The 27088-nt window shown below is 41.0% G+C and overlaps 1 protein-coding gene across 3 annotated transcripts in view; it reads right to left on the reverse strand.

The window, feature by feature from the left end:
* LOC115627081 overlaps positions 1 to 27088 on the reverse strand; it is a 159042-nt gene that overhangs the window by 60815 nt on the left and 71139 nt on the right. For 2 of the 3 annotated variants that reach the window (XM_030522630.1, XM_030522631.1), the window contains exon 4: positions 2087 to 2119. The exons of the other annotated variant lie outside the window; for it this stretch is intronic. The gene's annotated coding sequence lies outside the window, so the exon portion shown is untranslated. The remainder of the gene's footprint in view (positions 1 to 2086; positions 2120 to 27088) is intronic. 3 annotated transcript variants of the gene reach the window in all.

The following is a 27088-nucleotide window of genomic DNA, read 5'->3' on the forward strand; positions in this document are numbered from 1 at the left end:
CACACAAAGGACTTTTTTGAAACTTATGTATGAAACTCTAGGTTCTCATCAGTTTGTCTTAAGCTGTACAATAAACTCATGCCCGGTAAAAAGTAATGCGAGTATATGGGTTGGAATAAACCTGCTTTGCATATGGATAGAAAAAGTGTTCGTGCCAAGTTTAGTTTAAAAGTTCTTGCTGTTCATACGGACAGACAGACAGACAGACAGGCGCACATGTCTTGATCGATGCAGCACTTTTTCTGATTATACTATATACATAGGTATCTGCTCATACCACAGTGTCCTTGTTTAGACTTTCCAGCCCACCCTTTTTCCCTTTATGGGGTACAAAAAATAGAAATAAACTCAAATCGAGTAGTGAATACATTAAAGAACCCAGTACGATTTTATTTATTTATATATTATTTATTTCATTTAGTATACTCTATTACTCTATTTGTTCTATACTGAAGCTATCAAAATTTTGGGTTCTTTAAAAGGTACTGCCTGCTTTTAAAGCTCAACTGTAAAACACAAATTTATGAAACATATAAAATAGTTTTGCCGATTTACGCGGCTTCTTGTTGAAATTTCAAGAATTTCATTTTTAAATTAAATCTGTTTGAAGCAAGCATCCTTCAGTGAAAATATCCTTGAAACCATGTCCGTATTCCGGCACATCAGTAATTCATGCGATTGATGTAATTTTGAGTATGAAATGCACTTTAAAGCATTTCTGCTGAGTCAGATATTTAAAATATTTGAGCATTTTTTTTTTTTTAACTATATAGCTGGTGGTGGTGGTGGTGGTGGTGGGGAAGCAAACAAAATTGTTTATTTAATTGTGCATTGTGGCCATTGTGCAACCGCAACAAAATTTGCATGCAACATTACAGCATTGATGCCCTAATTGAATTTACTGTACAGGATGCACTCAGCTGTGGCAGAGTGCCGGCACACACACACACACACATACACATTACGAGCAAGTTGCACAAAACTTTAGAGCAGCAGTCAGAAATATTTTGCGCACAATTAGATGGTCAGGCATTGGTCACTAATTTCCCAAAAAAATCAACTGCTTGTGCATCCCCAAAAGGAGCTTGCAACAAATTGAGCTCACTTGCAACTATGGAACGGTATCATCACCATTGTTGTCATGTGATAATGCTTTTAGCAAAACCATTGCCATCGCCATCGCCATCACCATGGCCATCAGCATTTGCCAAATCTCATTGTGCTGACTGATTCATCATCACATAGACGCCAAATTGAGGCTGCCAAAAATGTTCTAATAAAAACATGGGAACATTTTACAGACCACATCCCCCCCTCCAATCCCCCACCTCCTGGTAGGCGATTAGAAGCAGACGGCCGTGTTCAATGGTCGGCCACGCGTCACAGTTAATGGAGAAAACAAAATGTTGCGTTTAGAGTTTCACACGCCGGCGGCTGCTGATGATGCTTTGCTTTGCTTTTGGCTGTTTGGGCAGCAACGCTGCTGGCTGGCTGGCACATTCCACAACTGTGGACAGACGTGCGCCCGCCCCCACCCAACCAAGCATCAAGGTCTGCTGCCCACCCCCCTAATGATGAGCGCATGACGCAGCAGCTTGTCCGGCCGGACGAACGGACGGCTGTGAATGACGTTGCAGTCAGCATGGAATTTTTGCATATACGATGAGTCCATCCATAGTAAACACATTCACACACACACACGCACACACACATTCGCACACACATTTATATGCATTCAGACTCGTATATATTGCAATTTTTGTTGGTGGACCGAGCCGTTTGGGCGACCAACCGTCTGGCCGCACAGCGGGACTGCCTTTAGCCTCTGTTCTAAATGACGTCCAGTCATTCATTTTGGTTTATAGGTAAGCTCCGACGTCGACGTCGACAGCGACAGCGACGTTAACTGTGCAGTCGGCGTTGCATTGTCGAGCTTTGGAAAATTGCTTGAAAGCAATTTAGTTGGCCGCCTACTGAAAAGATCTCACTCCAAGTGGCAGGAGGAGGAGAGGCACTATGTAGGGATGTGGGGGAAAGAATCAGGGGGCATTGAAAGGCATTTCCTTTTGTGACGCGTTTCACTTACCATTTAAGTTGTGGGCATTGATTGCAATGTTAACTGCAAAGAGAGAGAGAGAGAGAGAGAGAAAAAGGGTGTCAGAGGAATATAAGAATTGTCAAGGAGTTGCAACTTCAAAATTGTTGAATATAAGTTCTGTAGGATTAAACTTAAAAACTAAACTTAAATAGCAAGTATTTGATCAAGCAAGCTGACATGAGCTGCTCAGAGTGAAGAAGCCAGAGAGAATTCAGATGGGTTCTTTGCTATTTCTTTAACTCCATTTCTTATTATTATTATTATTTTTTTTTTGAATCGGGGCATAGTTGGCCGTTTGGCAAATAAAATACGCTCACCGAATCAGATTCGTTATTAGAAGTTAATGTATTTATTTTCTTTTTTTCATTCACAGCTTTGTTTGTCGATGAAATAATAAATTTAAGAGATGTCAGTTATAGCGCCCATGAAGACACACTTGTATATTAATTATTTTATTTGTAATCCTTTATTTAAGATCTGTCTTAAGTTAGACAATTATTACATTTTGCATTTGAATCATCTGTCATGATGGTTGGTTATAAAACAGTCAGATATTGAAACCAGTCTTTGAGATACCTGAGAAGTTATAGAGATCATATTCCAAAGAAGAGACTTCATTTGTTTGCATCTTTAAGATACCAGCACAGGCACAAACCAAAGCATTTAACTTTGCTCTAAAATCTGCATTTGCTTTTGCGATCATTATTTAAAACCCATAAACAATTAAGCCTTTCTGAGTGACACTAATAATAGCACAGCATTTGAAAGTAAGCAACAACAATATTGGGGTTTAGGTTGTCATTTTTATAGCTTTCTCGTGAATGAATGAGTTCTTCAGGTGACGAATTCCATCTGCTAATTGGGGGATAATTTGTAGCGGACGTTTGACTAATGAATTCATCGAACTAAATGAAAATAGAACAGGTTCTTGTACCGTCGTGCCGGTGACATTGATGTAGGTTATACTTTGTTTCGAGCCAAATTTTGGATTTGGATGGCCCTCCTGCTCACGAAATTCGCTAATTAAATTCACATTGCTTCGAACTAAATGTGTGTCAATTAAGAGGTATTTGCCAACGTCCCCATTTCACTGCAACACTTTTTCTTTTGCACTCAATCTATTGTTGGGTGGTGGTGCGGTGGTGCAGTGGTGCAGTGGTGGGATGTGATTGTGCACAATGATTGATTAATGCGAGCTGATAGAGTGATGATGCCCCCCACCCACAATTGCAATCCTTGGCAGCCATTAAATTTAAACTACTACTATGTATGTCACAATAAAGCTGCAGCTCAGCTGAATGCCTCAATTCTGCAAACACATCACGTGTCGGCTTTACAGATGTTCCCATTGCTGCTAGGTGCCGCCGCCCCAGCCTCCTCCCACTGGCCAAAGAGCGCCAAACCACGTGGGTGCGGATACGGGTGCGGGTACGGGTGCGGGTACGGGTGTGGATGCAGGTGTGACACGCAAAATGCCAACAGCCTGTCATTTCTTTATACTAAACTAACAAACGTGGCCCCAGTGCGTGGCTTGAACCGAGCGTATTTCTTCTTCTTCTTTTTTAAATATAGATACATACATATATATTTTTTGTTTTTTTATGTGCGTGTGCGTATGTGTGTGTGTGTGTGTTTTTGTGTTCTTGTGTAAAACCAACTCATTATTTTACATTTTTGGTTCATGACCCAGAAATCTGATGATGACGACGCGACGGTGCCAGCGACGCGACGCTGATGTAGAACTGAACTGAACCGAGCTGACAGACTCAGTCTCGCACATTTCTTTTGCCCGCCCCAACACCCCTCCGCTCGAGCGTTCCGTCCTAGCGTCCGTGTCGAAACGTGGAACGTACGTGCGGTCATCTGTCATGATTCTTCACTTATCGTCTGTCGCTCACTTGCGTTCGCTTGGCCTACAAAGCGTGCGGACATACTCGTACATACTACAGTAAGTATTGCCAAAAAGGAACAGTTGCGAATATCTGAAGAATTGCCCTACAAAAATATTGGAAGCTTGCTGTCTGCGCAAATGAGTTAAGCGATCATATTTTCCGCGAATATTTCTCTAATAAAATACTTAGTAGTATACTTAATTTTTTTTCACTCAACCCTGGTAGCTGTCAAAGTGACTAGTCGACTTTTTATTGTGCGCTCCGTGAAAAATTGTAATAAATTCCTCTTTTTCAATTATTTCGCGTATAGTGCGTTAAAAAAAAAACCACCCGGAAACCTAGTTTCACCTTGGCTTTTTGGCAATCGTTTAGTATCCTTATTTTCTTGGATTCCAATCAACAATTAATCTGCTGTATGGGGCTGCTCTGCTGACGTATACACGTCATCGGAGCAGAGACAGCCCAGAATTTTTCTTCTTTGCTTGTTTTGCAAGTCATCTTATCTCACGTAAATGAATGCTGATGAAGACTCGGCCGCTCTCGGAGCAGCTGAGGAAGTAGTCAATAAGCTGCCGAAGTACGTGGAGATGAGAAAAATTTCTGGTAAATCACCTTCGGAGCTGAGAGCAAAAATAACCAAGGACTTGCATATGTCAATGGGAAAACCATACTTAAAGCCGTCAATCTCAACCAGTAACTGGATTGCCTCAACCACTTGTACATCGACTACAAGTACCCTAACATTTTCTGTGGTGAACTCTCAATCAATGTATACTACAGTAGCGACATCAAATGGCAGTTTGTGCTCCACACCCGCCGTTGTGAGTACACCGGCTTCAATCACAAACTTAGTTGCAAATCCAACTCTGGACAAATTTTGCTCGTTTCAAATGTCAGTACCCGGTATTAATAAGAAGCGGAAAGGAGCCGTCGAGTCACTAAAATCGGCTCAAAAAAATAAGCCAACTCCTGTCAATACAACCCAGGGACAACGAACTGCGTCCTCCTCTCCGCCAGCACTTCAAAATAATAGATTTGCAGCCCTTTCGGAAGAAGCTGATTCCATTATGGAAATGGAAGAGCCAGATTCCGAAGATCCATCGAGCCAGCAAAATGAAGCCAGCCGTTTCCAGCAGGGAAGTAGTATTCCTAAGCCTCCTGCTATATGTGTGCCACAAGTCAACAAATTGGATAAGCTGGAGGTGGCGCTCAATTCTGCTGTCTCCCCTAACGATTACGACATACGCACATCGAAATCTGGGATCTCGCGTATTTATACGAAGAATTCGAATGCGTTTCGTGCAATAATCAAATTATTGTCCAATCAAAATTGTCAATTCTGGCACCACCAGTTGAAGGAGAACAAACCCTGCAGATTGGTGCTCAGAGATATTCATCCCAATGTACCCAGGCAATTAATAGAGCGCACCTTTACCGACAAGGGCTTTACAGTTTTGAATATATATTGCCCCAGAAAACCGGACTGGCGTAACATTCAAATTAATGAGGAGGATGGTGAGGACATAAATAATGTTAAAACAAGACAAAATATGTTTTACGTTAACCTCCAGAACGCACCCAACGTTGCTGAGGCACTAAAAATAACTCAAATTGGTAGACACAGGGTTACAATATCAAAGGCCAAACAGAGTAAAGAGCTGGTACAATGCTTCAGATGCCAAGATTTCGGGCACACGAGGAACTATTGCCTTAAAAAGCCGGTTTGCGGTAAATGCTCGGGGGACCATGATACTGGCTCAAAATCATGTAACCTGAATGATAATGGGGAATTTATATGCGCTAATTGCGGCGAAGACCACATGTCGAGCTTCAGAGGCTGCAAGGTAAGAATTGATCTAGCCAAAAAACTTAAGCCAGCTGTGAGGTTGCCGAAAGATGGACTAGTTATCGGTAGCAATAGGAGTTACCCAAATAACCAAGGCACTAAAGTACAGTTTATCTCAAACTCTACTGTTAAGAGTGGCTTCTCTTATGCTGATGCAGCTAGGCCAATTGGAGAAAAACGTACCAGCGCGCCAACAAACCAAAACTCGCCCCGATCACACAGTTCCGCCGAAGATTGGCATCTAAACAACAAATTTAGTATGCTGGAAAAGGCGATTTTAGATCTAAACGCAAGAATGGATCAAATGTATAAGCTCATACAGGAAAATATGGATTCCAATAGAGCCTTCCGTGAATTGGTACAAAAACTAATATCCAAATGTTAAATCCGCTGTTAAAAATCGGATTATGGAACGCACGGGGCCTGGTCAAAAACAATGATGAACTCAGGCTTTTCCTAAGTTCAAACTCGATCGATATCATGTTAATAACCGAAACGCATATGCGTCCTGGCTTGAACGCATATTTGCCAGGATACGACCAGTACTACGCTAATCATCCTAGTGGCACCGCTAAAAGTGGTTCTGCAGTCATCATTAGATCAAGTATCGCTCATTCACAGAATGAGCCAATTCTAAAAACAAGCATCCAAGCGGCCAGCGTAACTATACCGACGAATGGTGGAAGCATCAAAGTCTCCTCCCTATATCTTCCTCCCAATGAAGCTTGGTGCAGGGCCGACTTTGATCTATTGCTTGCAACCTTAGGAGATAAGTTTATTGTAGGCGGTGATTTTAATGCAAAACACCAATGGTGGGGTAATTCCAGATCTTGCAGGCGAGGAAGGTGTTTGCAAGAGGCCATAGCTAGTACTACTTGCCAAGTTCTTGCTACTGGAGAGCCAACTTTCTACTCTTACAACACACGGCTTAACCCCTCTGCACTAGACTTCTTTATTGTCAACAGGATTGCCCTAAACAGACTCACCGTTGAAACAAAATATGAGCTCGCATCGGATCACCTTCCAGTAGTAGCGACGCTACATCATGCACCGCAATATAATCCCAAGAGGGAATATATTCTACCACCTGGCTCCCGTATTGATGTTTTTAAAGCCGATCTCGAAAGAAGAATTAACCTGAACGTCGAAATTAACAGCCCAGAGGATATCGAAGACGCGATATCAATCCTCATGAAGAACATTTCACTGGCTGCGTCTTCTGCTGCACCGAAAACTTTACGCTTGCCAACCCAACATAGTCAAGCTAGTCTACCACCAACGGCTGCTGCGCTCTTAAGCCTGAAAAGAAGAGTCAGGAAAGAATATGCAAGAACTGGAGATACTCGCATTCATCAAATCTACAAAAGACTGTCCAATCGACTGCAAAAAGAGCTTGCTAAAATCAGACAAGGCAGAATTGATGACATATTGGAAAGTGCTGGTCCAGATGCATCATTTAATTACTCGCTCTGGAAGCTTACGAGGCGATTTAAGAGGCTGGTCATCCCTAAGACTCCAATTAAGGATCCTACAGGTGGATGGAGCTACTCCAGTCAGCAGAAAGCTGAAATCTTTGCAAACAGCCTAGAGGAAAGATTTAAGCCTTTTGACTTTACAACAGCAGATAGGCGAAGGGTAGTCGAGCTTAGGCTGGAGATGCCATTCCAAATGGCCTTGCCTGCAAGCCCAGTTACACTTCAAGAAGTGGTACAGCAGATAAAAAATCTAAAGGTAAAAAAAGCGCCTGGAGAAGACCTTTTAGACAACAGGACGCTGAAACTGCTCCCCACAAGGGCTCTGCTGTATATTGTCTTGCTCATGAATAACATACTCAGGCTGAGGCACTTTCCAAACTGCTGGAAAATGGCGCTAATTACGATGATTCCAAAGCCAGAGAAACAGCATACTGAAGTAGATGGATATAGGCCGATTAGTCTGCTACCTGCCCTCGGGAAGATGATGGAACGTGTGATTCTGGACCGGATTCTCCAGCTCGAAGCCGTGATGCGCAGAATTCCAAAATGGCAATTTGGTTTTCGAAGAAGTCACGGAACACCGGAACAGCTCCACCGTGTGGTCAACTTCGCCCTGGAAGCCATGGAGCAAAAGATGTACTCAGTGGCTGTGTTTATGGATATTAAACAAGCTTTTGATAGAGTGTGGCATGATGGTCTCCTCTGCAAATTGAAAGGCATGCTAACTCCTCAATTGTTTCAACTCATCGAAAGCTTTCTAAGGGACAGAAGCTTCAGAGTTGCTGTTGATGGAGTGAAATCCACGAGGCGCTCAATTTGTGCAGGAGTGCCCCAAGGCAGTGTTCTCGGTCCTACCCTGTATACATTATTTACTGCTGATATGCCTGCACCGCAAGAGATCATTGGAGTATACGAGGATGACGCACTAATAGCTACTTACGCAGACGACACTGCGGTGCTTACCAGAAGCAGAGATATCGATGTAGCTTCGGAAGCCTTACAGCAGTATGTAAGTAGTTTCGAGAAGTGGGCTCTGAATTGGAACATTGGTATCAACGCCAGCAAGTGTGCGAATGTCACATTTACAACAAGGCCGTCGTCATGCGGAGATATCACAATGTTGGGGTCCACGCTCAGTCATACAAATTCGCACAAATATCTTGGTGTAATTCTGGACAGAAGACTCAACTTCAGCAAGCATACAACAATGGTCAAGCGATCGGTCATGGCGAAAGCCGGAAAGATGGCATGGCTGCTTGCACCATGCAACAAGCTGTCCCTGCACAGTAAGGTGACAGTATATAAGTCCATATTAAGTCCAATATGGAAGTATGCGCTACCAATTTATGGCATTGCCGCTGCTTCAAACCTAAACAAAATAAGAGTTGCTCAAGCTAAAATACTCAGAAAAATATGCAACGCTCCCTGGTATATGCGCACTAGGGACATCGAAAGAGACTTATGTGTCCCCAAGGTTGGCGATGTCATTCAAATGCACGCAAGCAATTACGAGAAGCGACTCGGCAGTCACCCCAACGCACTAGCGAGGCGGCTCCTGTCCAAACCTAAGAAGAGAAGACTGAAGAAGTGCCATCCAAAGGATCTCCCCACAAGAGCCCTTGTATAAAATACATAGTATATATCATAAAATATAATCATTTTTCATGTAAAACATTGTAAATATTGTATATATGTACATAGATATAAGTGCGTCCTATAGATGCTTACTATAGACAACTTTTGTATTCCCTAACTTTCAACTAGCTTAAGCTGCCATATTGGTAGTAGAAAACTAGTTTAATAAATTGTATATATGTAAACTAAAAAAAAAAAAAAAAAAAAAAAAAAAAAAAATACTTAATTTTTATATAGAAAGGTTCTACAAATCAGATAGATGTTTAGAGATGAAGAAGTTTTATGATAGATAGGGGAAGTAATTGACAAAGATAAATTGAATTAAGAGTTTGATTTTCTGCGAATATTTAACTGATAATATAGTACCGTCGAGGTCCTAGAGATAATTGTTATATAGCAGGTATTCTCATACTGTTCTTACATATATAGAAAGGTTCAACAAATCAAATAGATGTTTAGAGATGAAGAAGTTTTATTATAGATGATTTTCTACGAATATTTATCTGATCTAGAGATAATTGTGATATAGCAGATATTATCATACTGCTTTTGTATGGAAAGTTCAACAAATCAGATAGATGTTAAGAGATAAAGAAGTTTTATGATAGATAGGAAAAGTAATTGACAATGCTGAATTAAATCACGGCTTTGATTTTCTACGAATATTTATCTGATAATAAAGTACCGTCGAGGTCCTAGAGATAATTGTTATAAAGCAGGTATTCTCATACTGCTTTTATATACAAGTAGTGAGTTCAAGAAATCAGATAGATGTTTAGAGTTTAGAAACGTTTACAAAAGGTGGAGAAAGTATTTGACAAAGATCGAATGAATCAAAACTCTCATAAAAAGGAGTTTGACTCCCATATTATAGAAATTTCTATAATCATTATATTTCCTATGAAAAGTTTGAATATATATATTTTATGTAATGTCTCGATTACCTTAAACTATATATTAAATTACCACTCCAATGTTCCCAATTTGAAAGAGATATTTTGTAGGCTGCCCGCCTAAGTTTTCCAAAAAATAATGAAGACAAATTATTGGCCCGCCTGGCGGTAGATAATATCTAGATGTTGCTCCTAACAAATTTCTACTGTCCGTCGAACTTGCTGGCCAGCTTCCACTGCGCATTTTCATTGTCTATGTGCGTGCGCTTTGCTTAAATGTCAATTATTTCACGCTTATTAGATTCTTGATGTTCTCTTCCTGACGATGATGACAATAATGATGCTCATGATGATGATGATGATGATGATTATGGCGTTGTGGCCACTCTTGAAGTTGGCGGGCAACTTCATTAGCGAAAGCCGACGCCATATAGAAAGCAAACTGAAAACAACCGAAACGAAAAGCGAAAAAAAATAAAAGTAATGTGTCGCTTTTTATGGCATTTTAATGCGATCTTTACGAGTGTGTGACAAAGATCTGAGAAGAGAGCTCGGGCGGCGGCTAGACCAGGGTTTTGGTTATGGTTTGGTTTTGGTTTCATTTTGTGGGTCAAATGCGCGCCTCCTCTGAGCTCTCTGGTCTGTCGTTTGTCACAAGTGCGTGAGAATGTCGCGTGGGTTCGCAGGGCTGGGCCTCAAAACTGAGGCTGGGGCTCTGCATGCCGCATAGATGACGATTACGATGATGATGATGATGATGATTACGATGATGATGTAAATGACAGACCAGCTGTCTTGCTATCTAAAGCTCGGTCTAGGTCTGGCTGAGTGGTTGGTAGTTTTTGACAGCATTCTATTGTTTTGCATAAAGCAGGCTTGCGGGCTTGGAGTCTTGTATTGAGAATAGCGGTGCTTGGCAGAGATCGATCAAAAGAGTTCGTGGAAATGTGGAAAAGTGCATTTTCATTAAATTGCTGCTTTAAAGCTAATAATTTGAGGCATGGATATTGATTAGAAAGTTGTCTGCTGGCCAATGCAGCTTAAATTTTAAGCAATTTTCAAAAATACTTTCCGCTTGATAGTTGACCTACTCCCTCCGTATACTTGTATGCCCCCAACCACTGCTCCCTGACATTGCAACAGAGAACGAGAGATGAAGAGAGGGAGAGGGGGGCAGAGGGAGAGAAAATGTTCAACAATGAACTAGAATGACGAGGGAAGTGAGCGTTTGGGGCAACCACCGTGGGATGCGCAGCAAGCGGAGCCAAGCGGAGGCAAGCGGACATACGATGTAACGACATTTGGTACGACCCGACCCCATTTCCAGAGTCGTAATAATTTCATAAAGAAAACGCTGCACCAGCAGCGACGGAGCCAGCGACGCGTTGCACTCGCTTCAGAGTGTATGTATGAGTGTGTGTCTGTGTCTGTGAGTTCATTTTTTTTTTTTTTTTTTTTTGTATTATTATTTTTGTAATGTGCCAGTAAAAGGTATTTTAACGCTGGAATGCTAACCCCCCGCTCCGCCCTCTCGCCTCGCCCAGCCACTACTCCAGCCAGCGACCACGCCCCCGCCTCCATTCTCGACTGGCTCCCTTCGCCTGGCCACCAGTCGCCAGCCAACGTGCAAAATGAGTCGAGGTCCTCGGCTGCTGCTTTGTCATGAAAAATAACTTCGCTTCGTTGAAATGACAGTCACGATTTTGCTTTTGCTTTTTTTTCGGCCGTGTTCTTTTTTTTTTTTTTTAGTGTGTGTGTGTGTGTGTGTGTGCTTTTTGCTTTTTTGGCAACTTTGCCGACAACCCCGCACAGAAGCTGTCATTGCACGCCAGGCGTCGCCCGCTCTCCAACGAGAGGCTTCAGCGGCATCTTCGCGCACGTTATCTGCCGCTTTTTTATGATTTCCATTCTTTTTTTGGACAGCGTAACAGACTGCGATGGTGCTCCGACTACGACTACGACTACGACTCTGACTCCAACTCCAACTTCAACGCCAACTCCGACTAAATGAAAGATGATGAATTTATTAAATTCGCCTATAGCTGAGCTAGTGGGTTCGTGGAGGGGCAGGGCGAAGGTATGGGATGGATGGGCGAGAAATCTTTGTGCTGCCCAGAGTGAGGAAGATAAATGCAATGGATTGCAGCGTGTAAAGATATTGAGACGATCAGCTAAAGCACAGCAGTCAAATCTTTATGCTTCATTTAAAATGTGAATTGAAACATTATTTATTGTCCAACATGCCAGTCAGTTGTGTAAACATTCAAAGCAAATAGGACTGCAAGCCGCTTACGAAGAAGTGCTTCATTTATATAACGCCAAGTTAGAGGCTCAATAGAAGGAAGCCCAAAAAGAAAGGCCGAATAGGAGGCCCACTGAGACGTCCAATACGAGATCTAATCGGGGGTCCTATAGGAGACCCAATAAGAGGATAATCATAAAATAATTAGTATCAGTATTGGTTATGTTGCAAACTGAATTAACGATCGAGCATTTTAAATATTTTGAAAACTGAGACAAGATTTGATAAACAGAGATTTTTTAGATCGGTATAACACGCATAATAGCAAATAGAAAAAATTTTAGATAAAAGTTTCTTGTACTACTTGTTTGTACCTTGAGTAGGCACTCAATTCGAAAAATGTCAGTCATTATAAAATTCAAGAATTTTTTAAAATTGGAAAGATCTTAAGTACAAAATTTACTGAAAAATATTATTGGATAATTGCATCCTGAATATCATATTTTGAAACAATCACATGTTTGAAAATACTAACAAAGTTTGCATTTTTTGCCTAACATTTAAAGAAAGGCTTTTAAGAACATCTTAGCAGCTCACCACTTGTTGCTACTAATGTTTGCACTAATATTATTGCCAGTTAGTTGCGTAAACTTGGGACTCAACAGACATCGGCGATTCAAACATTTCTGATGTTAACTTTGCTGTTCAGTGAAAATGCGGTTTCCACTCATTGCAGCGATAATCTTTGATAATATTGAAGTCGTCTGTCTTCTCAAGCACGGCCTTCCACGCCCTTTCGCCTGGCATTTTCTTAAACTCTCATTAATATTAGCCATATGTTTTTATGAAATATGACTTTAAAATTGACAAAGTTGAGCATTTTAATTCGCTATGCTGGCGTCAGGCTGTGTTTAGCGCTCGATTCGAGTTTTGTGGATACACCGCAAAGCCCCCCACCATCAGCCGCAAGCCTCAAGCTCAGGTCACAGCAGGAGCAAGCGGACCACAGCGACAGAGTGAGAGACAGAGAGGGGGAGGGAGAGGGAGAGAGGAAGTGGGGGCAAAAGTTGGCCCTAAGCGTCTTTTGTGTTGCGAATTTATGTAACTTGCACACGAAATTCTTTTGCAGCAACACCAAAAGTTTGAACCTGCCCCGCCGACACAGCCAAGAGCAGTAACAACTCGGGCTAACTGCGTCGGCTAATAAAGAATGTAAATGGAGCAAATTGCTTGCCCGAAAGGTAAAATTTCATAAATTTCGTTTCGGTAGCACCAACAACAACAACACAACAGCAACAGCACAAAAGAATACAAAAACATATACTCGTAAAAATGGAAGAAGAAAAAAAAAACACAACAACGCCATGTTACTTTTTAAAGTTGAGAAACAATCGTAAAAATCGGGCTGTGTCATTAATCTGTGCGACGAACGGGACCGCCCGAAGACCCCGCCCACCATTGGCGTTATAAAAGCGTTTAGCCTTAATTGTTGTTGTTGTTTTCCTCCTCCTCCCTCCTCCTCCTTTCTCCTTCCTCCTCTTCCTCTTAAGCTATGTGTGGGGGCGTTAAAGGTTATTGCTGTTTCGTTGTTGTTGCTGTTTCGATTTGATTTTTCTTTACGCACTTTCTTCACCGCCTTTACTGTTGCGGGCCGTGCCAGAGGGTCCAGTGACCTAAACTGTTTTTTAATGACCAAATATTAAAATAAAAGGTGCTACCTTTCAATTCAGCAACCCTGGCTCCACTGGCTCGGGCTCGGGCTGTGGAAGTGCGATGAGCAGAACCAGCGGCAGCAAGCGGTGGTTTTGTCATTTCTTTGCTCGGTGGTCGAAGCATTCTTTTCAAGCATTGTTTATGGCCGCAGCTTTTGTGTTGCTTTATGACACTTTTCATTTCCTCGTTTTTATCGAGCGTTTTGCTTTCCAGCATAATGAAAAATTAAATTAATGAACGCACATTACGCGAGTCAAGAGACAAACAGCAGACTGGCGGAGAGTTAGGGAGAGGGGTGAGGACCACACAGCTAGTTGATGGGGCCACCAATGGGCGGTTATCTCTGACCCTCTATTTCCCCCCCATTTGCCAAGCGTCGTCACACGTCACGCAATTAACAAGGCTGGCAATCAAGCGCCAAACAACTTGGCCAACTCTCAACACAGCCACCATCCAACTTTTGGGGCGAATTAATTTGGCAAGTGCAATAAAACTTTTGCAGCATATTTGGCCATTTTTCAATGGTCCTGCAAATGGCAAAGCTTGGATTGCAAGCCTCCCCAGAAGGGGGGATGGACGTGCCAGAGCTAGAGGCGGGAAGCTGAGCTACTAAACTACAAGCAACTATTTCAAGTCTTCTGCTCGCTAAGCACAAGAATGTTAATCGTTCACAGTTATAATTCATGTTTTCGAATCTGCCACATTTTAACATGTTTTCCAACACTGTTTAGTTGCCTCATTTTAACAGGTTTTTCAGCAATGCGAGCAGATTTGGGATTCACAATAGTGTAGTTCCTTATGTTTACCAACACTTTTTAATTTGAAAATAAATAATAATGCAAGCAATTCTTCACTTTTTTATTTGAAAATTAATACTTAATAATGCCAACCATTTTGAGATTCACAATAGTGCAGTTCATGTGCAGTCTGTGTACCGTTTTATCTTGTTTTCCAACACTTCTTAATTCAATTATTAATACTTAATAATGCAAGCAGATTTAAGATTCACAATAGTGCAGTTCCTGTGCAGTTTGTGTACCGTATTATGTTGTTTTCCAACACTATTTAATTTGAAAGTTAATATGCAAACTAATTGTAGCCAAAACCAGATATATAAATAGATCCACATGTTGACTTCAAATTAATGTTTCTTGCATCGATTAATAATTACTAAAGGTATCAATGAAATTATAGCTTTATCTGCTCCTCAAGCTTGTTTCGCAACAAATTGCTTAAGATAGAGAAAATTAAAGCTTTAGGCATTGTCCGCTTAGCCTTGCACTCAATACTTTCCAGCACCATTAGGCGTAGTGTAAACAGTTCCCAATCAAGCAGCCAGCCAGCCAGACAGACAATCAGCAATTCAGCATGTCGAGCAGCTAGCGCCATGTTCGCGTAATAACCAGGCCATTAAATAAATTAGTCAAATGTTTTTGTAACATTCTCGGTGAGCGCCGTAAGTGGCGGGGACTAATTGTGAGTATATGGGATTTTGGTTGGTGGCATCGGGGCTTGGCCTAAGGGTTGACGCAGTTCAGCACCTGCCTTGGCACAACACCCTTTAATTTCCAACAATAACAATTATAACAAGAACTCTACTCTACCCCAAGCTGTTTTGTCAACGCGACCAACGCACAACAAAAGTGTCCACCACCCGAAAACATTTGTCAACAGCATTTTTCATGGAAATTTTCATGTAATTAAACTCCAAGACAGAGCGAGGGGCAGAGAGGAAGGGAAGGAAATGTAGCGAAAAAAAAAGAAGAGACAAACAAAACAGACAAAAGAACGTGAAGACAAAGTGTGCGCTTGCTGAGCGTATTTGCGAAAACAGATTGAATGCAATAAATCGCAGCTGAGCTTAGTCCTGGCGTTGAGTGAATGAGTCGAGTCGGTTTGAGAGTTGAGTTGAGTGTCAGTGTCGCGGTAGCCGAAAGTTAAGAGAGAGAGAGATGGGAGTCGGGATTTGGGATACGTTGGCAGGAACGGGGCTGGAGTTGTGGGCCTCTTTTCAAAATGCCGGAAACAGCGTGCATTGCAATGAGCAATAATTGCGCTTTGACACTCGAGCGGGCACAGGGCAGGCAGTGGGCTTTGACTGTGACCCGCCGGTTTAGAGCTCGACTCAGCTCGACTCAAATCAACCCTGAAATTCATAAATGCCAACAGCCCTGAGTAGTCGGACGGACAGGACAATGGCAGTAACAGACGCCCCCCGACGCTGCACTAATAAATCCTTGTCACAATATCCTTTTGTTTTGCAATTTTTGTGTGAGCTGTGAGCAGCTTCCCGTTGCAAGGCATCGCATCGCATCATCATCGTCATCGCCACCATCCTGACGCTCTTTTTGAATTTACAGCGCAATAATTCAAAACACATTCGCTAGCTGACAGACAGGCGGGCGGGCGGGCGGTCAGGCTGGCAGGCAAGATGGGCAGAAGAACCGGGGGCACGGACAGGGGCACAAGCCACAGGATCGGGCAGAAGCAGAAGCAGAAACAGAAACATAGCCAAAGCCAGAGGCAGACTTGTCTGTTGTCTGTTGTTTGTTAGCCCCGCGACGCCAACGCCTGAATGATTAAAGCGCCGTCGACACGCAGCGCAATGTTGCACCAACACCAACAACAACACCAGAAGGATCAGCAGGCAGCAGACAGCAAACAGGGACTGGGACAGGGGCGGGGACGGGGACAGGGACGGGGACGGGGACTGGGAGCTAGAGAGCACCGCCATATGCTCGAGCTCTGCTCTGATAAGTATGGGAAATTAATCCGCTGACGGCGTAGCCGCTTTATCAAGAGAGACAACAATTCGGTCGAACCGGTTCCAAAGTATCGAGGCTGCTTAGGGCAGCCGCCGAAGTTGCGCGCTATTATGCCAGAGTTTGGGCATTCATTGTGTTCCACACAAATGCAAACAATTAGAGTGTATGGGTCCGTGTGCCATAGGTGTTTGTGTGTGTGTAAGCTGGCCACAGCGGGCGCTTAAGCATTGTGTCTGAAATCCTTAGCATTGCGTATATAAGCGCCAGCATAGAATACTACACACATTCGTTTGCTTTTAAGGTAAGGAATACACACTTCCCTGCACACACACACACACACACACACACACACACACACACACACACTCATGTATACATATATATACAAAATGGAGGGGCAAGCATATTTATTTATCAGCTTTAAATTTGATTGTTCTTTGGCGCACTTTTCCGTCATGAAATTTATGATTTCATTTAACCATCAGTTGTGTTTGAAATTTATTTATATTTTCAAATAATTGGGTTTTCATCGCTAGTAAAGCAATGTTTTATTTTAAAATGTGTGATGAAATAATAATAATAATTAGAGGAGTGCAGTGTTACAGAAAATACTAGTATCCATGAATTATGTTCACAACGTATGTTCAATTTTATTCTTAATTATGTTCTCGCCTGTTTTTTGACGCTTCGGTTAATGAAATAAGCTAATTAGATAAGTACTACTTACATACAGTGAAAACTTTCTTGGCTGAACACCCACCGTCGGCCAAGTTTCGTCCGCCTAAGCGGATACTTAAATACTTGGTACACTGAACGAGTGTTTTACAAAAAGGGTGCGCCTAAGAGGGGTGTCCAGATAACAGAGGGGTTCACTAAGAGAGCTTTGAGTGAAATACGAAAAGATGTTCATCCATTAACTAAAAAGAAGTTGCTTAAAAGATAAACAACACAAAAGCGACGTAGCGGCTTTTCATCCAAATACTTAACATATAGTACTTCATTGACTTTAAACAAATAGTGCCGAAGTAAAGAATTTAAATTTGTTCGTCTACGACCAGTTTTAACCAGCATGCGGACAATTTAGTAAGTATTTAAGAGCATTTATAATACGATATTTTATTATTTGCAAAGCAAATGCAAAAACAACTATCTATATTCTTAATCGGTAAGACAAATCGATATAGTCATGTCCGCCTTTCCATCTGGCTTGATCAGACTTGGTATATAGACTCTCATAGTCCTTAGGCACAAACATGAGTTTTAATTTTCCTGATTTATAAAAAGTGATAAAATTGGAAATACATTAAATGTTTACTTTTAATTTGGACAAAGTGGTGGCCCATCATGCCGCAGTTTTAAGCTTAAATGGCTTTTTATACCCTGTCCATGAGAAGTACAGCAGTATATTAGGTTTGCGCTAGCTGAAAAATGTGACAGGCAGAATCTCGGAGACTATGAAACCTAGGAACACCAGATGACTTATGTAACAGAAAATGTATTTTGGAATTTCCGTCCCTCCCCCGCCTTTACTGCAATTAGTAATTAATCCATAACTCCCGTATTTCTTGGAATTTAGAACTCTAACTGAGTTCAAAGACCAAGGAAGGTGAAATCTAACATTTTTTTAATTTTTTTTGGTTTCTATAATTATTCTACACATACATATGTACAGAGCATTTCAAAGTCGGTATAAACTGAGTTACCAACCTTTTTTTTGTTGGAATACTTAGTAGAGGCACGGAGCCTTTTGTGGCTGTCAGAGCATCTGAAGTGTCCAGCTACATTGAAATAATTTCTCCGCAACAATAATTTTATTTTAGTTTAAGGTTTTTAATTGATGACGTTTTGTTTTAATTATTGAAACAATGTTCAGTGACTAGGGCTTTTGATTTATAGGGTCGTATGTTGCATAAACCGTTGCATTTATTTTATAATTATACTAACTAAATCCAGCCACGTGTTACTGTGGCTCAGTAATGGTATTGGGTTAAATAATTTTTTATATAATTTTAAATTATTTAAAATCACAATTATCTTTTTTAATTGATTACGTTGAGCTTACATACAATTTCTATGTAAGTGTGCAGTTAAACAGCTCCTTTAATGCAAAAGGAGGTAAAATCGATCAATATTTTTGTTACTTTTTTTAATTTTTTTAAACTCTACAATTATTCTACACATACAAGTATGTACAGAGTATTGCAAAGTCGGGACACTCGACTTTAGCTCCTCCACTTGTTAATAAAAGGAAATGTCTGCAAATACTCGTATTTCGTTGCCAAGTCGGTTAACCAAATGCTTTTTGGCCAGGCACTTTAATTAAATGTGTTTCTAACCCATTTTTATTTTTAATCCGTTTTCGCTTTCAAATTAAAGCGCATTTTTGTTGTATTCATTTAAATGGGTTATTTCCCATATATATGTATATAATCGTTAAGAAGAAGAAGAAAAAGAAGAAGAGCACGGAGCTGCAGATGAGCGCTATGATTACACAAAACCGCAAATGTTGTCAGTTTGCATATCGGACTCAGAGCATGCCAAATATTTAAAGAATGCAGCTGCAAAAATGTTCGTTAAAAGGAGCGTGAAAGTAAGTTCGCTGAAGAGGGAGAGAGAGAGTGGGAGAGAGGGAGAGAGAGTCAGAAAGTACGAGATGGAGCGAAAAAGGGGGGGGGCCGAAGATGGGGCGCATGTTGTCTTTAACAACACAAGCGTCACACTTCAGTTAACTTGACTTTATTACACTCTTCAATGCTAGAATGCAGTTGAAACAGCAACAAGCCGACAAACAAGCATAAATATATTTATAAGTAGTATGTATATATATTTAAGCGTGTGTGTGTGTGTGTGTGCCTCTAACATACATCATTCTGACAGCTACTTTTGCTTTGACTTTTTGTTTTTACTTCTTGCATCTTTAAGCGCACTAAAAATATACATACAAGTATTCCAACTACTTGTATATATATGTACATATGTACACACATACATACGAGTATAGTACATACATACGAGTACATACACAAGTACGTATGTATGTATGTACTATACTCTATGTTTTGTGCTTAATTCCATTTTCATTTCATTTTCAACAGACAAATGCAGACGACGCTCCTCCATCCTGATGCTGAAATGGGCAAAAGGATGCCCAAGATATGGGAGGTGGGTCGGTGGGTCGGTGGGTGGTGTTTGGCTCAAGGGGCGGCCTCTGGGTCGGTCGGTCGAGCGTTCTGTTTTGTTTGAGTTTCAAAGCTTCCTTTTGGCTCTGTTCCTGCCATACATTTTCAAAGCCGGCGACTTGCCTCAGCTTGCCGCTCGCCCGCTTGCCATCCTCCCTCTTCCTTACTTAATATATATATATATATATATATATATATATATATACATATACATTCATATATCTATATAAATGTGAGTGTGTGTGTGTGCTTTTCTTTCAGTTGGAGCATGCAGAGCCACAGGAAATGGGTCAGCTGCTTGCATAAAACTGCGCTAAGGAGCCGCCGCAGAAGCAACAGCAGCAGCAACACCAGCACCAACACCAGTAGCAGTAGCAGCAAAAGGCGCAAATTTAATTGCCACACCAAATGGCCAACAGACTGCCAGGCTGCCAACAGTTTTCCAATTAACGTAATGTAACAGACAAACTATCGAGCCAAAGACTAAATTGAACGCCACTGGCCTGAATATCCACGAACGACAGTGAATACTCTGAACAACGCCCGTGGGGGAATTCAATTCATTCATTTAAGACAAAACACGCCTGCCAGTGTGGCTGCCTCTCATCATTTTAATTGAACCAGCGGCGGAATGATTCCCGTTAGGCACTGGCCATGAGAAGCGCAGAGAACAGCTTTTATTATTAATCAGGGGAGAAAAAACGATCATCTTTTAAAATAGCCATAGAGATATAATAATAGATGAATTGTGCAGCATTAAGTGTCTGTACCTTTAGAATTTCGAACAATATTGATGGTATTCTGTAACAGTTGATATAAACTCAAGTTGCCAGGGGCTAGAATACGGATGTACGAGCGACTAGATCGGACGATATCGACATGCTGCCCAAGAATACAGATATTTTGTAGAATCACCGATACAACACCATTTTAAGCTTCAATAAAAATATAAAGTTAATGAAAATATTTTAAAAAACAACAAACAGCTTGTCAACCATCATTTCGTATTGAATGATATACTTGTATATTGGTTCAATCCGTTGTTGTCTGCATTATCAAGATGCAAGAATAGACAAAGAATTTATCTTTGAATTAATCATGTATTTAGTTCTTTTAACTATGAGTTAAGTCACAGGAGTTACTACAGTATTCACCATTCTTTGTTTTGCCCGATTCTTTTTGAAAACATGATAACTATTAAGGGCTTCATTCAGGCCAGACCACAGGCTGTAAGTGCTTTGGTTTTTTGGAATCCCACATAGAAGAGATCCAAAATAAGAAAAACAAAAGAGCTACTTGTGCCAAAAATGGTAAAGTAAACAAATTTTTAGAGCTTTTATACTACTCTTCAAAAACGACTCAAATATACAGAAACGAACGAAGCTGAGTTTGTTTTGATTGAAGGTGGGTTTCCCTTCAAAATATTTTACATATGCAGAAGAAAACAATTGTTTATGGCAAGAAAGAAAGTGTTACTATATTATCGATTATTTACGGCAGATGCGAGTATTTCTTCTACAACTGCTCATAAAACATTTATTTGCTGAAGTCGAAAGCCATAACTGATCAGGGGCAGCATAGATACTATAAATGGCTCTTTTATGGCATATAGATCACAAGTGAAAGCTTTCTTGTGAAATGAAACTCCTGCGCTCCTGTGCACATGGATCGATGTCTGGGCGATGAGTTTTCCGTATCGTAAATCATGTTACTTGGCGAGGCCAACTTAAAAATAGACGCTTGAGTGCGAGTGCGAGTGGAGTGGAGTGTCAGTCGGCGCCAGACGCCGGAAAACTCCTACACCATGGGGGGAGGGCGAATGACACGTGGGCTGTGGGCTGTGGGGCATGGCGCTTGGCGCCCCCCTTAAGCCCTCTGCATGCCGTTTGCCTCTTAATTGCCGCCTGGCCTATCTTGGCTGGCTCGGCTATATCGGTGGCTCTTGAGGTCGTGTCGTGTCGCCTCGTATCGCACGTGGACGTGGGCGTGGGCGTAGGCATGAAGTTGTTTGTCGTCGTCGTCGCCGTCGCCGTCGTCTTGGGTGCCTGCTTGCCTGCTAAATGAATTTATGACACATAAACATAAATAATTCAATTCATGCGTGTTTACAGCATTTATTAAATGAAGTGTTGAAGTGGGTGAGAATCACAGCAACAACAACAAATTTATGGACACACACACACACACATACAAGCATCGCCGCGACACCTAAACGCATTTGAATTTGTTGGGCCCTCCACACATCGCTCATAATAATTGCCGCTTAACGACCCTAAAAAACAATAAGCGAAGTCGTAGACAAAAGGGGAACGTGTTAAATTAAAAAATGGAGAGAAAAAATCAACAATTTATCGCAGGTAAATTGTTGTTGGCGACGCACGGACGCACGGACGGACAGCTTCGTTTTATCTGGTCGCACAGATCAACCAAATGACTCACGGGCTGCCAACACACTTCCGCCTCGAGTTCAAAAAACTTTGATAAATCCATGTCTGGCATTTGTTGTGTGTTGTTGCCAAGCCATATGCGCTCAAAATGGAGTTCTGTAAGGTCTTAACCTTGATTCGCCGCAAACATTTCATTTTTAATTCAATTTTGTTCGCGAAACTGCTGTTTCGGTCATTCGCCCAGACCACCACTATTTGAACCCTTTAGGCAGCGCTGAAATGGTTTGTTGGACACGGCTTTTTTGTTGACAAGAGATCATCTAATTAGGAAAATGCTGCCTTCCTCACTGAAAGATCACTTAGTATTTTCCGCATGTTGGCAAACCTAAGTTTTCTTGAAGCGTATTCGCATAAAACGTGGGCCAGAAATGGTTTGTTGGACAATGCTTTTACAATGGTCAATTATTGTTGACAAAAGATCATCTAATATTTGTCGATGTTATTTAATTTATCTTAAATCGCATTCACATAAAATGTAAGCCAGCAATGGTTTGTTGGACACGGCTTTTATTGTTGACAAGAGATCATCTAATTAGGAAAATGCTGCCTTCCTCACTGAAAGATCACTTAGTATTTTCCGCATGTTGGCAAACCTAAGTTTTCTTGAAGCGTATTCGCATAAAACGTGGGCCAGAAATGGTTTGTTGGACAATGCTTTTACAATGGTCAATTATTGTTGACAAAAGATCATCTAATATTTGTCGATGTTATTTAATTTATCTTAAATCGCATTCACATAAAATGTAAGCCAGCAATGGTTTGTTGGACACGGCTTTTATTGTTGACAAGAGATCATCTAATTAGGAAAATGCTGCCTTCCTCACTGAAAGATCACTTAGTATTTTCCGCATGTTGGCAAACCTAACTTTTCTTGAAGCGTATTCGCATAAAATGTAAGCCTGGCTAAGTTTGTTGGACACAGAGTTGTATTGAACGGAGAAGTAAATCTAAATCCTGTTGACATCAAAACGATTGTAACTTAAAACAATCGCGTACATCATACTTGTACAAGTATATTACTTTTTTATTCAAACTATTTTTATACAATGCTTCTAATGGTGCTTCGAATGTTTCCTAACTGCACTTTAAAGCTTCCATAACTCTGCCCTTTAAGTTGCAGCTCTGCTTTTTGCATTTCCGTTTCATTAAGCTCGTTTCTTTTATTCGTTTTCGCTTCGCGCCCGAAATCCCTATGTGACAGTAAAACTCCTTTTCACAAACTGTAAGCTCGCACGTGGCGCATGCATTCATACATACATACATAAATATGTGTGCATATTAAAAAGAATGTACTATTTATGTATTATGATGTCAGCTACTGTTGCAACCGGCTGTCAACTGACCGCCGCCCCTCCCCTTCTCAGCTGCCGGGACAGCCTACTCGGCACGTACCGCCAGCACCAGCGACGACAACAACTAGTGACAACAAAAGTTTAAAAAATATGACAAAAAAAAAAAGAAAAGAACCAACAACAACACGTGGTTAACGTCATAGATTTATAATTAAAAACCTCTCAACGAACCGCCAACGACCTCTGCATCGACATCGACATCGCCATCGACTCGTGGCTGGTTGCTGTATTTGATAATTGACTTGGGCTTAACGCAATTAACAAAGCGAATGATTGGTGGTCGATGGGGGGATGGGGGAGGGGAGGTGGGGAAACATGCATGAACAAATAATAAATAAATACATAATAGCAACAAATAAAAATAATGACACCATGATAAAAAATTGTACAGCAACAACGACACGCTGCGTCGCGCCGGCACTTTATATTCATTTGTGAATTTATTAAACAATATAAATAAAAAATAAGTTAATAAACGCTTGAAAACTGCCGATGCCATTGCTATTCATTGACTGCCAGCCAGGCAGCCAGCCAGCCAGCCAGCTGCTATTGCCTGCATATTGATGGGCCCATTGCTTGGCCATTGTTTTTATGGCTCATTATGATGCTGCCAACACCCTACCCCCCTCCCACACTCCTTCGCACACTCTACACACTGGCCAAATAAAATGCTCGATGATATCACGCATCTATAAAGTTTTTTTGTTTTTCTTTTCTATATTCATGAAATGCGCAATGTGCTGAGGAGGCCCATGCGATTATGTTGACGACTCTGGCTGGTCGTTGCTAAGTTTCTGCCTAAATAGATAATTAAGAAATCAGCAGTACGAGTATGGGCAACGGCAGATTAATAAACACAATAATATTACCCATTTGCTATGCCGTTTTTAATGAGTTTCAGTGCCAGCTGCTGTTAGCTACTTGCTCGTACTATATAGAAGGCCTAAAGACTAAAGCGTTGCGTGTCAACTGCCGACCTTTTGACTCATACAATAATAATAATAATAATAATATGCCGAAGTGGCTGGCAGCTGCTTCTCCAGGCCGGCCGGCCACCACTTCCTATTCAATCATTAGGTAAATGCTGTACAAATTTCTGTAATCCTCAAAAGTTAATAATACTCGTATGTTAATGTATGCTTTGCTGTTTGAGTCGCGATTTCCACTCTTGCGGAAAAAAATCGACAAAAGCAAAATCAACACCAAAAAATCATTTAAAATACACACACACACACACACAGACAGACAGACACAGCCAACCTAACAAACTTCACAACTTCAACTAACCATGAAAATCAAATAATCAAAAATAAGCTGCGACGGAGACGACTACGAAGCCATCAATTACCCCTCAGACCGACCCACCGACCGACCCTGTGCCCAGTTGGGAAAAATATTGTTCGTAGTTATGCCCGACGACAACTTCCGGCAGTTGGTCGGCCAGCCACAAAGATGAGCGCACGCTGATCAGCGAGTCGCCACTGCCAAGTGAACTACGCCGTAATTGCTGCCCATTATGAGGCTACCCATACATCCATACAGCCATACATACATACAAAGCATCTCTGTATCGACCATATATAGTATGTATGTATGGAGCCACTAGCCGGCCATGTGCAATGCAAAAAAAAAAAAAAAAAAAAAAAAAACTCAAACACAACGCACAGGAGGTTATGAGTGCGCGGCATCATTCAAAATAGAATGCAGGTCGATAGATATAAATAATAAAAAAAATTATTACCAGTTAATTATGCACATGAAACTAATTAATTGCCAGAGGATGCATGCGCAGATAACGCGGGAGAGATGGAGTTAACAGCAGCTTCTCTTCGCAGGTGGCAGCTATATACTCGTATATAGAAGCTAATGACACGAGTCATGGGCACAAGCGATCCTCTATCGTGCAGCTGCGCATGCGCATGCGCAGCACTAAATGCTAGACAGGGTGTCAAGATAATTCTCAGATCAAACGCAAAGGGGAAGGGCACATCACTGTCACATCCAAGCGATGCAGCGCGAACTTATAGATACAATCAAGCAGGGACGTACGCAGGGGGGGGGGGGGGGGGGTAACATTCCCCTTAATCTTTATTTATTATAATGGCGCGCTTCTTCGCGCACTTCTGGCACTAAGTTGGAGTTCTTAACGTTTTTCTATTGATCTATTATTATTTTAAAGTACCGTGCATTACTCAGTCAAAATTTAAATTTGTTGGAGCCCCCCTTGGAAAAATCTGCGTACACCCTTGCACACAAGCCTGCACGCCTGCGCACAAATATACTTCAATGGCTGGGTAAAAAAATATATATAGCTAAACATTATTTTTATGAGTGTCTTAAAACATAAATAATAAGTAATCCGTTTAGTGTTGTTGATTTACGGTCAAACAAGCAAATAATAAATATTCACAAATATGTCGAGAATCTAATGTGACTTGACAATGAAAACTACTACGAATTATATTTTAAATGTGATTTTCTTCTACAATAAACTTTTGTGCGAAAAACTTTTCAAAGCCTTTTGGTAAAATGTAACAAAAACATTAAATTTCTTATCATTATTATTATTATTAAATATGTATAGTACATATATAAGCTTGGACAGCCAGGCAGTCAGATGGACATAGTAACTGGATCGGCTGTGGCACTGCTTTCAAAACACTAATTTTTGCCCTCAAGTGGAGGGTATTAAAGGGCGGTTGGCCATTCACAGATTATTCAAAAACATAATGCGATCGGCAGAATGTTTGGCTTTTTTAGCTGTCTCAGTGTCTGAGATCGAGACAACCAAAGAAACGGATCTTAGTCAACAATGTTTTTCTGCATTGTTGTTCGATTAGGACGGAATGCAAATATGAAATGTTTTTTAAGAGCATATCATAAAATTGTAAGATAAAGTAAGCCTACAACTTGTTCTTAAACGGGAATATAACATAGTTTAGCAGCATGTTTACCAAATAGTTTTAATGGGAAAGTAAAGAAAAAGCTTCAAGGGTTAAAGGCTTGGCCTAAGTTGGCGATATCAAATGAGGCGTGTCGAAGCTATTTGGTGCAGCGGGAATGGCCGTTTGATCCATATGTGTGCATCATCCGTCATCCATAGAGGAAGGGGTAGAAAGTACCCGAAAATTGATTACTCCATTTACAGTTGCTGCAATTATTTTAGAAATAGCGCAGCTAATTGAAAGTCCCTATATGTAGATTGAGATAATTAAACTGTTCTCTGAGCGCAAGTTTCCTCCGTCTATGGCGTTTATAGACATTTTAGTTGCTTTCTATCGATTCCCGCAATTCTTTAGAATCGGTATATTTTCCATTCATCTCAACATCTCAAAATAAAAGTTGACGGCATTAAATTTCCTCTTCCTCTCTGCATATTAATTTGAGCTTTGTGCTAAGAACATCATTAAAGCAAGATTTAATTATAAATATTTCAAAGACAAAAAGCCGATACAACTTTTCAATTTGCTTCTCTTAAAAGTTGCGACAAAATTTCCACTTAACTTTCAATTTATTTTCATTGACAAACATTCGCCATGTAGCTCTTGCGA

This window comes from Scaptodrosophila lebanonensis, unplaced genomic scaffold (genome assembly GCF_003285725.1).
Source record: "Scaptodrosophila lebanonensis strain 11010-0011.00,11010-0021.00 unplaced genomic scaffold, SlebRS2 tig00000092-arrow-pilon, whole genome shotgun sequence".
Classification (NCBI taxonomy): Eukaryota; Metazoa; Arthropoda; class Insecta; order Diptera; family Drosophilidae; genus Scaptodrosophila; species Scaptodrosophila lebanonensis.